General features: G+C 42.5%; 1 protein-coding gene and 1 pseudogene across 1 annotated transcript in view; one reads left to right on the top strand and one right to left on the bottom strand.

Moving 5' to 3' along the window:
• Positions 1-4,443, bottom strand: part of LOC112585497 — a 71,876-nt pseudogene extending 67,433 nt beyond the window's left edge.
• ST6GALNAC5 (ST6 N-acetylgalactosaminide alpha-2,6-sialyltransferase 5) overlaps positions 1-12,854 on the top strand; it is a 214,474-nt gene that overhangs the window by 147,242 nt on the left and 54,378 nt on the right. The gene's annotated exons all lie outside the window — the stretch shown is intronic.

Genomic DNA, 12,854 nt, shown 5'->3' with positions numbered 1-12,854 from the left:
TGATGGTCCAGCAAAGTCTTTCCTGAGGAAATGACTAAGGCCTCAGGGACAAGCGGGAGTGAGTCAGGTTGACAAGACTTGCCACATGGAGGAAACAGCATATGCAAAGCCCCAGAGGCAAGACAAAGCTTCACAGGCAGATGGTTGGAGCTTAGAAAATAAAGTAGAAAAGGGGAGAGACCTCCCGGGTCTATTATGGAGGAGCTCGTAAGCCTTTAAGTGGAGCCAGGCCCCAGATCCCAGCAGGATCTTCCCCCTCATCTTCCTCTCCCCCTCTGCCCCACTTTTCTCCTTCTCCCTCCTCCTTTTTCCAGAAGGAAGGAAGATTGACTTTTGGTCAAGCACTTCTCAGAGTGGCTTCAGCAGAAAAAATGCTTCTACCTCTAAGTACACAATAGTGATTGCTCATGAAAAGATTTTTTTTCTCAAAAAAAAAAAAAAAATAGTGAAGGTGGTGAAGGTGACGCTGAAGGCTGATTTGATCAAGGTCACTTGCTGCTAGTCGCAAAAGGAGCTGAGATTTGGGGCCACGCCTCCTATCCCAGGGCTTCCCTGGTGGCTCAGAGCTTAAAGCGTCTGCCTGCAATTTTGGAGACCTGGGTTCGATCCCTGGGTAGGGAAGATCCCCTGGAGAAGGAAATGGCAACCACTCCAGTATTCTTGCCTGGAGAATCCCATGGAGGGAGGAGCCTGGTAGGCTACAGAGGGTCACAAAGAGTCGGACATGACTGAGCGACTTCACTTTCACTTTCCTGTCTCAGCTGCTTTCATGGCGGTGGTGGTTTAGTCTCCAAGTCGTGTCCGACTCTTGTGATCCCGTGCACTGTAGCCCGCCGCATTGCAGGCAGATTCTTTATCTACGAGGGAAGCCCATGCTCTGCTCTGCTATGCTAAGTCACTTCAGTCGTGTCCGACTCTATGTGACCCCATAGACGGCAGCCCACCAGGCTTCCCTGTCCCTGGGATTCTCCAGGCAAGAACATTGGAGTGGGTTGCCATTTCCTCCTCCAATGCATGAAAGTGAAAAGAGAAAGTGAAGTCGTTCAGTCATGTCCGACTCTTAGCGACCCCATGGACTGCAGCCTACCAGGCTCCTCCGTCCATGGGAAGCCCATAGCAGTATTTAAACACACTGCCTTTGGTCTCCTTGTATGTCAGTGTTTTTACTTTAAAAACTTACTAGGATGCACTGTGTTTCAAATTATATTTTCTTTTCCAGGGTGTTTCACATTGAAGAAAATAACACCATTCTCAAGCCTTTAAACTGTCCCACATTCACAAAAGGGGCGGGTGCAGGGGGCAATATTGCACTGAAATTAGGATCTTCAACAACTTCTTAAATGGCTCCTTTTTAATTGAGTGAAAGTAATAGACTTGTAATTGTTTCAAATACAATGTGGTAAGCTTTGTGATTAAGACCTCTTATTTCTGACTGACATGAACAATTCAATAGGAAAGAGAGTTAGCCATGGCATGCATGGGCTGTTACATGCTACAAGTCTGGGTACCAGCATTCAAAAAATAGAGAGACTGAGCCTTCTTGTAATATTTTTGAGTTGGTGAGCATGAAGGGAGCAAACTTAGTCCAAGCTGTGTGTTACAGATTCTATAACCAGGAAAAGACAAAAAGAAAGTGAAGACCAGTACCTCTAGGCTCCTCCCCCAGCAGTAAACACTGGGGCACCAGACTGTGAGAGCCTTGACTTTCTTTAAGTCCATGACGCCAATTTCTATTTCCTTCAACATCAGAATGTCAATGAAGTAGAGCAGAGAATGCTTCCACAGATATTAAAATGACAGAGTCTTATTCTCCCTTAATTGGAGAACAGAGCTGACAGCTATCCAATTGGTATGGTTTTAAGTGGTGTAAATACACATGTCTCCAGGAGCCAGGAAGGAAGGATAACCATACAAGGCTGGCCTGGTGAATGCCAAGGGCACGAGGCACATGCCAGTCTCTATATGGAGGGCTGTTGCCCATCTCAGCTCTGCGTGTCTGGGATCAAAAGGGAATAGGGATACCCAGTGACCCAGATCCTCTATGTTTTCAAGGGAAGCTAAAATTCTAATTTTTGTGTTTCTCTTCTGTATTTTTAAACTGGAAAACTTCTAACCTACAATGTTGTAACCCTGGTTTGTATCCTTATTTTGTGGAAGGAAGAGTCATAGTTTACTGCATATTATTTCAAGTCCATACTTGGGATTTTGTAAATCTCAATAATTAGGGAAAGAGATTTGGTATTAAATATGGAAAGCGAGTCTTCTTCTAAATATGGAAGCCACGTTACAGAGACCTACTGTAAGCAGTTAGTCAGGGAGTAGAAAGAACCCTGGGCATGGGATGAGAATTTCTGAGTCTTGATGTGTCCACAGTCAAAGGCTTAGGTAGTTTCTTCATCTGGAGAACCAAAGATTTGATTCTGATGATATCTGCTCTCACCTCTAAGTGTAACCCTCGGCCCTGGTGAAATCCACGCAGCACCTCAAGAGGGATGCCCCCTCAGCATCAAGAGGTTTTTGATTCTGAATTACAGGGCTCTCTTCCAGGATGTATTAATGAATAAGAATAAGAACATTCTAACAAGGCACAGGGAATATAGAAAGAAGAAGGGAGGAATGAGAATTCCAGAAAGAGCCAAGCTTTGGAAAAATCTGGTGCATCCTCATCCTCTCGCCATCAAGATTTCATCTATTCTCTCCAGCCAGGTCCAATTCCTTTGTAGATCATAATTACACCTCTTATCAATAGTGAAGACCCCCAACAATGGTTAGAAATCAGAATCTTCAGAGCATCAATCATCTACCAAGCGCTTGTCACACACCAGGCACCATGCCGGGCACAAATGTTCATTTTCTTCACAACAACCCCAAGTGGTCAATCTCTAGGGAACTGCTGCTGTGCATGGGTTTGCAGATGGGAAATGGAAGCATGAAATTAAAAGACGTTTACTCCTTGGAAGGAAAGTTATGACCAACCTAAATAGCATATTGAAAAGCAGAGACATTACTTTGCCAACAAAGGTCCGTCTAGTCAAGGCTATGGTTTTTCCTGTCGTCATGTATGGATGTGAGAGTTGGACTGTGAAGAAAGCTGAACACTGAAGAATTGATGCTTTTGAACTGTGGTGTTGGAGAAGACTCTTGAGAGTCCCCTGGACTGCAAGGAGATCTAACCAGTCCATTCTAAAGGAGATCGGTCCTGGGTGTTCTTTGGAAGGACTGATGCTAAAGCTGAAACTCCAGTACTTTGGCCACCTTATGCGAAGAATTGACTTATTGGAAAAGACTCTGATGCTGGGAGGGACTGGGGCCAGGAGGAGAAGGGGACGACAGAGGATGAGATGGCTGGATGGCATCACCGACTCGATGGACATGAGTTTGAGTGAACTCTGGGAGTTGGTGATGGACAGAGAGGCCTTTCGTGCTGCAATTCATGGGGTCGCAAAGAGTCGGACATGACTGAGCAACTCTACTGAACTGAACTGAAGGAAAAGCCACGTACATGTGCAAAACACTCAACAAGGAGAAGCCAGATCAACCAGGACTCTGGCTCCAAAAAGACTTGATCTTAATCACACCTGAGAGGCCAAGGATTGTGTCCTATCTTTTGGGCTCTGGGAGTCGTGCCTCAGTCCAAATCTGGCATTTGTCACTCCCTGGCCATCCTTGGAAAAGTAATTTAATCTCTTGAAAGCCCCAGTTTTATGATTTGTAATGGGGAAGAGCTGAAGTAACTGTTACAAGTTTTGAGGATTAAGTGAGCTAAATAATCCATATCGAGTATTTGTGAGCATTCAATAAATAGCATGATTGTTGTAAGTAGTTCATTATTATGGTCTACTGTCTTATTTTTCATTGAACTGCCAGAAGAAAGAGGCGGCAAACCATCCCATGAAGCAGGCAAGCAGGCAATCAAGAAATCACATAACAAATGAAAATGACTTTTCCTCAGGGAGCCAAGACAAGGGGCTGCAAAAGGACTTAGGGGGCATCCAGGCAGCCCCTTGGCCCTGCTGCCTGGACACTTTGATTCTTTAAAGTCCCCCAGGAAGATGTGAAACAATAGAAATTCCCTTGAGCTTCTGGGAAGGAAAAATGCCATCTCTGCTTATACTGTCCCATTGTAAAAAAAAAAAAAAAAAAAATCCTCTGGATAATGGAGAGGGAGGAAATATACCTAGATCTTCCCCCAGTGTAATTCATTATGGGCAGATGTACTAGATGTTCCCCATGGCCCAGTGGTGTGAAACTGGGGAAGGAGGAACACACATGAGCAGGAGCAGGGATGAGGTCCTCGCCTGCCTGCTGAGTGGGGCAGAAGGGGCAGCGAGCTTCACTGTCACCACGGAAGTGCCTTGGAGCACAGGCACCCTGGAGCACGAGAAAGCCATCCAGTGCAATGCGGACCAGCCCAGCAGATTTGTCTTCCTGCTGTGTCCTCATCACATCCCAAACTCCTAATTTAACCTTATTATGCCTTTGATAATTTGTCTTATATGTCTTTGAGTCTGTTTCTGTTTTTTAAACTGTGACGTCTCCTTATGATCCATGTAATGATGACAGGTGTATGTGCTTTGAAGAGAATTCTAGTGTTTAATTTATATTTTTAGATTTTTAATTTATATTTTTAAATTTATAGTTTTAGAAAAAACCTAGATGCCTAGAAAGTGGTTCTAAGAGGCATTTGAGGCTGTGGTGTTGTACCCATGAAGTCCAGCCCAGCCAGCTTTGCTTTTGTTGCTGTGTCCTTACTACACAAGATGTTCAAGCCCCCACAAATGCTCACCAAGAGAGCCTGCATCTTCACAGCTAAGGGGAGTTAGAGAGCTGAAAGCAGGTCTTAGTAACTCTTCAGAAAGCTCCCCACACTGTCTAAAACACCATCTTCCTTCTCCATGGTAATTCTTAAGCCTGGCCTGGAGGAACTTCTGCCAACTTTATAATTAGCCTGACTTAATGGAAAAGTGGCACCTGAGTCCTTTGTTCACAATAATCTAAGCAATAGATATTGCCAATGTTTGTTGGATCATACAGAGGAGGCAATGGCACCCCACTCCAGTACTCTTGCCTGGAAAATCCCATGGACAGAGGAGTCTGATAGGCTGCAGTCCATGGGGTTGCTAAGAGTCGGACACGACTGAGTGACTTCACTTTCACTTTTCACTTTCATGCATTGGAGAAGGAAATGGCAACCCACTCCAGTGTTCTTGCCTGAAGAATCCCAGGGACAGGGGAGCCTGATGGACTGCCGTCGTCTCAGGGTCGCACTGAGTTGGACATGACTGAAGTGACTTAGCAGCAGCAGTTGGATCATAGAGAAAGTAAGGGAATTCCAGAAAAACATCTGCTTCATTAACTACACAAAAACCTTTGACTGTGCGGATCACAACAAACTGTGGAAAATTTTTAGAAATGGGAATACCCGACCACATTTCCTGTCTCCTGAGAAACCTGTATGTCAGTAAAGAAGCAACAGTTAGAACCAGACATGGAACAAGGGACTGGTTCAAAATTGGAAAAGGAGTACGACAAGGCTGAATATTGTCAGCCTGCTTGCTTAACTTATATGCAGAGTACACCATGCAAAATGCTGTGCTGAATGAATCACCAGCTGGAATCATGATTGCTGGGAAAAATATCAACAACCTCAGACATGCATATGATACCACTTTAATGGCAGAAAGCAAAGAGGAACTAAAGAGCTTCTTGATGAGGGTGAAAGAGGAGAGTGAATACGCTGGCTTAAACTAAATATTCAAAAAAACTAGATGCCAAAAATCATGACATCCAGTCCTATCACTTCATGCAAATAGAAGGAGAAAAAGTGCAAACAGTGACAGATTTTATTTTCTTGGACTCCCAAATCACTGCAGATGATGACTGCAGTCATGACTTTCAAAGACACTTGCTCCTCAGAAGGAAAGCTATGACAAACCTAGACAGCACATTAAAAAGCAGAGACATCAGTTTGCAGACAAAGGTCCATAAAGTCAAAGCTATGGTTTTTCTGGTAGTCATATATGAATGTGAGAGTTGGACTATAAAAGAAGGTTGAGCACCAAAGTACTGATGCTTTCAAATTGTGGTGCTGGAGAAGATTATTGAGAGCCCCTTGGACTGCAGGGAGATCAAACCAGTCAATTCTAAAGGAAATCAAACCTGAATATTCATTGGAAGGACTAATGCTAAAGCTGAAGCTCCAATACTCTAACCACCTGATGCAAAGAGCCACCTTATTGGAAAAGACCCTGATACTGGGAAAGATTGAAGGTAAAAGGAAAAGGGAGTGGCAGAGAATGATTGGTTGGATGGCATCACCAACTCAATGGACATGTATTTGAGCAAACTACAGGAGATAGTAAAAGACAGTGAAGCCTGGTGTGCTGCAGTCCATAGGGTCACAAAGAGTCAGATATGACTTAGTGACTGAACAATAATAAAAAATAGTAGTGGAAGGGTTGCCGAAAGTTCTTGCCCAGTTGCAACTACACTGTTGATAAGATTAGTTCCCTTTGCTAGAAAAGCCCACCCTGGAGGTATCTGCAGCCCTGGAACACACTTAAAAATATGTATTTGTCACATTTAAAATTGCCATTTCGTTCATAGACAAATGGAGGAGTGTCTCATGTTTCATTTGCCTCATGCACATTCCTGTCTTAGACTTTAAATTGACCTGAAAACTAAACAGCCTTGGAATCAGACCACAGACACCAGGCCACATTGCCAGCACAATAGTTTAGCAGAAAGATCCAGACCATATCCTGCATGAAATCTCTCAGATTGTGTTTATACTATCAAAATAATGCAAAGAATTGAACCAAGTATCCAATTAAAGAAAACTTTAATTGTGATAATAACATTGAGCAAAAGTTTTAGCAATAGCTCTGAACCGTGGAGTGGGGACACTTTTTTTCTTATTGAAATATAGTTGATTTACAATATTGTGTTAGTTTCAAGTATACAGCAAAGTGATTCAGTTATATTTTTTCAGATTATTTTCCACTATAGGTTATTACAAAATATTGATTATAGCTCCCTGTGCTATACAGTAAATCCTTGTTGTTTATCTACCTTATATATAGTAGTGTGTATCCTTTAATCCCATGCTCCTAATTTAACTCCTTTTCCCCTTTGATAGCCACAAATTTGTATTATATGTTTTTGAGCCTGTTTCTGTTTTTTCAAACTGTGAAGTCACCTTATGGTCCATGTAATGATGACTGGTATGCTTTGGAAAGAATTCTCTATTTAATTGGTATTTTTAAAGTGCCTAGAATGTGGTTCTAAGAGGTATTCGAGGCTGTGGTGTTGCACTCATGAGGCAGTTCATAAGTATTTTCACTTCCTTCTCATTATATTAATAGTTCTATTGTTTGGGAGAGAGGGGCCAATGGTGTTTATGCCATATCTCCTAATAAATGCATTAGTCAAAAAAAAAAAAAAACTACCCTAAACTTGGTGTGAAAACTCAAGAATCATTTGCTACTATTATCTCTCAGTTGTGAGGTTTGACTAGATCCAGATCAGCAGATCTCCATCAAGATCTTTATTATGATTCATATGATTACAGAGTCTGGAGCTGGAATCATTACAAGCTCCCTGTCATCTCTGAAGAGTGATGATGGCTTTGGGCTGGGACCTCAGTAGGACCCATTGGCCAGAACACGAAGAAATGGCCTCTTCCTGTTGCCTGGGCTTCCTTATAGCATGGCTGCTGGGTCCTAGAGTCAAGTATCCCAAGACACAGAGCCCCACAGATGCCTTACCAGCATTCTAGGGCATTCCATTCACTGCAGGTAAGGCACTAAGCTTGGCTTACCAGATGGTGCTAGTGGTAAAGAAACTGTCTACCAATACGGGAGACATAAGAGACAAGGGTTCGATCCCTGGGTTGGTAAGATCCCCTGGAAGAGGGCATGGCAACCCACTCCAGTATTATTGCCTGGAGAATTCCATGGACAGAGGAGCCTGGCAGGTTACAGTCCATAGGGTCACAAACAGTCTGAAGTGACTTAGCACACATGCAAAGCACTAAGCTCAATCCGTAGTTAGGGCAAGGAGGATTAGACTGGACCTCTTGATAAGAGGAGAGTCAAAGAATTCCAGAACATGAAAAATTTCAGATCAGTATTTTTTAAAAAGGGACTTCCCTGGTGGTCCAGTAGCTAAGGCTCTCTGTTCCCAATGCAGGGGACCTAGGTTCAATCCCAGGTCAGCCAAATATATATATATATATATATATATATATATATATATTTTTTTTTTTTTTTTTTTAACAGTCAATCTGATTTCGGTGTTGGCCATCAGGTGATGTCCATATGTAGAGTCTTCTCTTGTGTTGTTGGAAGATGGTGTTTGCTATGACCAGTGAGTTCTCTTGGCAAAACTCTGTTAACCTTTACCCTGCTTCATTTTGTACTCCAAAGCCAAATTTGCCTGTTACTTCAGTTATCTATCTCTTGATTTCCCGCTTTTGCATTCTTGTCCCCTAAAATGAGGAGAGCATTCTTTTTGGGTGTTAGTTCTAGAAGGTCTTGCAGGTCTTCATAGAACCATTCAACTTCAGCTTATTCAGCATTACTGGTTGGGACATAGACTTGGATTACCATGATATTGAATGATTTGCCTTGGAAATGATCAGAGCTCATTCTGTTGTTTTTGAGATTGCACCCAAGTACTGCATTTCAGACTCATCTGTTAACTATGAGGGCTACTCCATTTCTTCTAAGGGATTCTTGTGCACAGTAGTAGATATAATGGTCATCTGAGTTGAATTCACCCAGTCAATTTTAGTTCACTGATTCCTAAAATGTCCAAGTTCACTCTTGCCATCTCTTGTTTGACCACTTCCAATTTACCTTGATTCATGGACCTAACATTCCAGGTTCATATGGAACGTTGTTCTTTACAGCATTGGACTTTATTTCTATAACCAGTTGCATCAACAACTGGGTGTTGTTTATGCTTTGGATCCATCTCTCCATTCTTTCTGGAGTTACTTCTCCACTATTGACTCCAGTAGCATATTGGGCCCCTACCAACCTGGGGAGCTCATCTTTCAGTGTCATATCTTTTTGCCTTTTCACCGTTCATGGGGTTCTCAAGGCAAGAATTCTGAAGTGGTTTGCCATTCCCTTCTTCAGTGGACCACGTTTTGTCAGAACTCTCCACCATGACACATCCATCTTGAGTGGCCCTACACAGCATGGCTGATAGTTACATTGAGTTAGACACGGCTGTGGTCCATATAATAAGTTTGATTAGTTTGATTATATTCTTTGCAGCCAAAGATAGAGAAGCTCTATACAGTCAGCAAAAACAAGACTGGGAGCCAACTGTGGCTCAGATCATGAACTCCTTACTGTCAAATTCAGACTGAAATTGGACAAACTAGGGAAAATCACTAGACCATTCATATATGACCTAAATCAAATCCCTTATGGTTATACAATGGAAGTGAAAAATAGATTCCAGGATTAGATCTGATAGAGTACCCAAAGAACTATGGATGGAGGTTCACAACACTGTACAGGAGGCCATGATCAAGATCATCCCCAAGAAAAAGAAATGCAAAAAGGCAAAATGGTTGTCTGAGGAGGCCTTACAAATAGCTGAGAAGAGAAGAGAAGCAAAAGGCAAAGGAGAAAAGGAAAGATATACCCATCTGTGTGCAGAGTTCCAAAGAATAGCAAGGAGAGATGAGAAACCCTTTCTCAGTGATCAATGCAAAGTGAAAATGAAGTGAAGTCACTCAGTCATGTCCGGCTCTTTGCGACCCCATGGACTATAGCCTACCAGGCTCCTCCATCCATGGGATTTTCCAGGCAAGAATACTAGAGTGGGTTGCCATTTCCTTCTCAAGTAGATCCTCCTGACCCAGGGATTAAACCCGGGTCTCCTGCATTGTAGGCAGACGCTTTACCATCTGAGCCATCAGGGACTATCAATGCAAAGATATAGAGGAAAACAATAGAATGGGACAGACTAGAGACCACTTCAAGAAAATTAGAGATACAAGAGAATATTTCATGAAAAGATGGGCACAATAAAAGACAGAAATAGTAGGGACCTAACAGAAGCAGAAGACATTAAGAAGAGGTGGCAAGAATACACAGAAGAACTATACGAAAAAGATCTTCATGACCCAGATAATCACGATGGTGTGATCACTCACCTAGAGCCAGACATCATAGAATGCAAAGTCAAGTGGGCCTCAGGAAGCATCACTACAAACAAAGCTAGTGGAGGTGATAGAATTCCAGTGGAGCTATTTCAAATCCTAAAAGATGATGCTGTGAAAGTGCTGCACTCAATATGCCAGCAAATTTGGAAAACTCAGCAGTGGCCACAGGACTGGAAAAGGTCAGTATTCACTCAAATCCCAAAGAAAGGCAATGCCAAAGAATGCTCAAACTACCACACAACAGCATTCATCTCACACGCTAGCAAAGTAATGCTCAAAATTCTCCAAGTCAGGCTTCAGCAATACATGAACCGTGAACTTCCAGATGTTCAAGCTGGTTTTAGAAAAGGCAGAGGAGCCAGAGATCAAATTGCCAACATCCACTGGATCATCAAAAAAGCAAGAGAGTTCCAGAAAAACATCTACTTCTGCTTTATTGACTCCACCAAATCTTTGACTATGTGGATCACAACAAACTGTGGAAATTTTTTCAAGAGGTAAGAATACCAGACCACTCCACCTGCCTCCTGAGAAATCTGTATGCAGGTCAATAAGCAACAGTTAGAACTGGACATGGAACAACAGACTGCTTCCAAACTGGGAAAGGAGTATGTCAAGGCTGTATATTATCACCCTGCTTATTTAACTTATATGCAGAGTACATAATAAGAAATGCTGGGCTGGATGAAGCCCAAATTGAAATCAAGATTGCCAGGAGAAATATCAATAACCTCAGATATGCAGATGACACCACCCTGATGGCAGAAAGTGAAGAACAAAAGAGCCTCTTGATGAAAGTGAAAGAGGACAGTGAAAAAGCTGGCTTTAAACTCAACATTCAGAAAACAAAGATCATGGCATCCGGTCCCATCACGTCATGGCAAATAAGTGGTGGAACAATGGAAACCATGACAGACTCAATTTTAGGGGGTTCCAAAATCACTCAGATGGTGACCACAGCCATGAAATTAAAAGACACTTGCTCTTTGGAAGAAAAGCTATGACCAACCTAGACAGCATATTAAAAAGCAGAGACATTACTTTGCCAACAAAGGTCCGTCTAGTCAAAGCTATGGTTTTTCCAGTACTCAATGTATGGATGTGAGAGTCAGACTATAAAGAAAGCTGAACACCAAAGAATTGATGCTTTTGAACTGTGGTGTTGGAGGCGACTCTTGAGAGTTCCTTGGACTGCAAGGAAATCCAAGCAGTCCATCCTAGGGGAAATCAGTCCTGAATATTCATTGGAAGGACTTATGCTGAAGCTGAAACTCCAACATTTTAGCCACCTGATGCAAAGAACTGACTCATTGGGAAAGACCCTGATGCTGGGAAAGATTGAGGGCAGGAGGAGAACGGGACGACAGAGGATGAGATGGTTGGATGGCATCACCGACTCGATGGACATGAGTTTGAGCAAGATCCAGGAGTTGGTGAAGGACAGGGAGGCCTGGCATGCTGCAATCCATGGGGTCTCAAAGAGTCGGACATGACTGAGCAACAGAACTGAACTGAACTGCAAAAGCAGTCAGACCTGTCCTTCGTTCTGTCATTATCCACTCACATCCTGAGTGGAATGACAATTCGAATGAGCCAGAATCCAACAAACCAAATTGGTTGAGTCTGGAGGTTGTTGCTTTTATCTCTTCCAAGATGAAGTTATCTGTGAAACCAGAATGCCAATTCTTCTTTTAGCAGCCTCTGAAATTAGCAAATGAATCTTAAGTAAGACAGGTAAGACTCCTGAGTGGTGATGACTTTATTACATTTTGGTGCTGCCAGAGTCAGGTTGCCAGAGGTGATATGTAAGTGGGCTTGCATTCCCCTTAGGCTAAGCAGCAGGCGATACCCATTATTTGAGAACAGCATTGTTCACTTGAGCTTTGTCTCGATAACAGCTCCTGTTCATCAATATGATGCATTGCACTCTGATTTTCTACTTCTGTCTTTCTTTCCAGATATTCCTTTCTCCTCTCTGATTGCTTTTTCTTCTTAGACCATTACTCTGGTTGATAGTGCCAGGTTATCATTGGTTCCCATCTCCCTCTCCAATAAGCCTGTGATTGATACTAATCTTCCTCGTGGGACACATTTTATAGAAGGCACAGTGGAAGCCACTCTCTAAATCTTAGCTTTATATGTGCTGACAATTTACAAGGTTGCACCTCACACTCATCTCAGGAGGCTTAAGGGGAAATTTGAGAACCGTGTAATCAGGCCTCCTAATAAGAACAGAAATCCCTTTCATACACAGACACTGTCATGCCATTCAGCAGTCTGTGCTACACCCTGTTTGTAGTTTTTAATTTTTTTTTTCCAGTCAACAAAATGCACATCTAGATAAGTGCAATTTGAGCCATGGCCAGTTCCTAGAAGCCCAGCATGCATCATTTCTTTCTTCAGAGGAAAATGGTATTTTAATTACTCTAGTGAAAGCTTTCACTTGCCATCAATTCCATAAAAACAGAAAATTAAGATGATAACAAGCTCCTCACTGAAGTAGAAACCTTACCTCATAATATAGCTTCATTTTTCCTAGGAAAACTGAGCTCCCAAGAGATTTATAAACACAGCATCCTTCATCTGACATAAGCTTGGGTTGCAATTTTATTTTTCCAGACCCAAGAAAGTGTTTTGATTTCTCATGTAAAGTCTGTACCCCTAAAATATG

This window comes from Bubalus bubalis, chromosome 6 (assembly GCF_019923935.1).
Source record: "Bubalus bubalis isolate 160015118507 breed Murrah chromosome 6, NDDB_SH_1, whole genome shotgun sequence".
NCBI classification, from domain to species: domain Eukaryota; kingdom Metazoa; phylum Chordata; class Mammalia; order Artiodactyla; family Bovidae; genus Bubalus; species Bubalus bubalis.
This window is presented reverse-complemented; position numbering and strand designations above follow the sequence as displayed.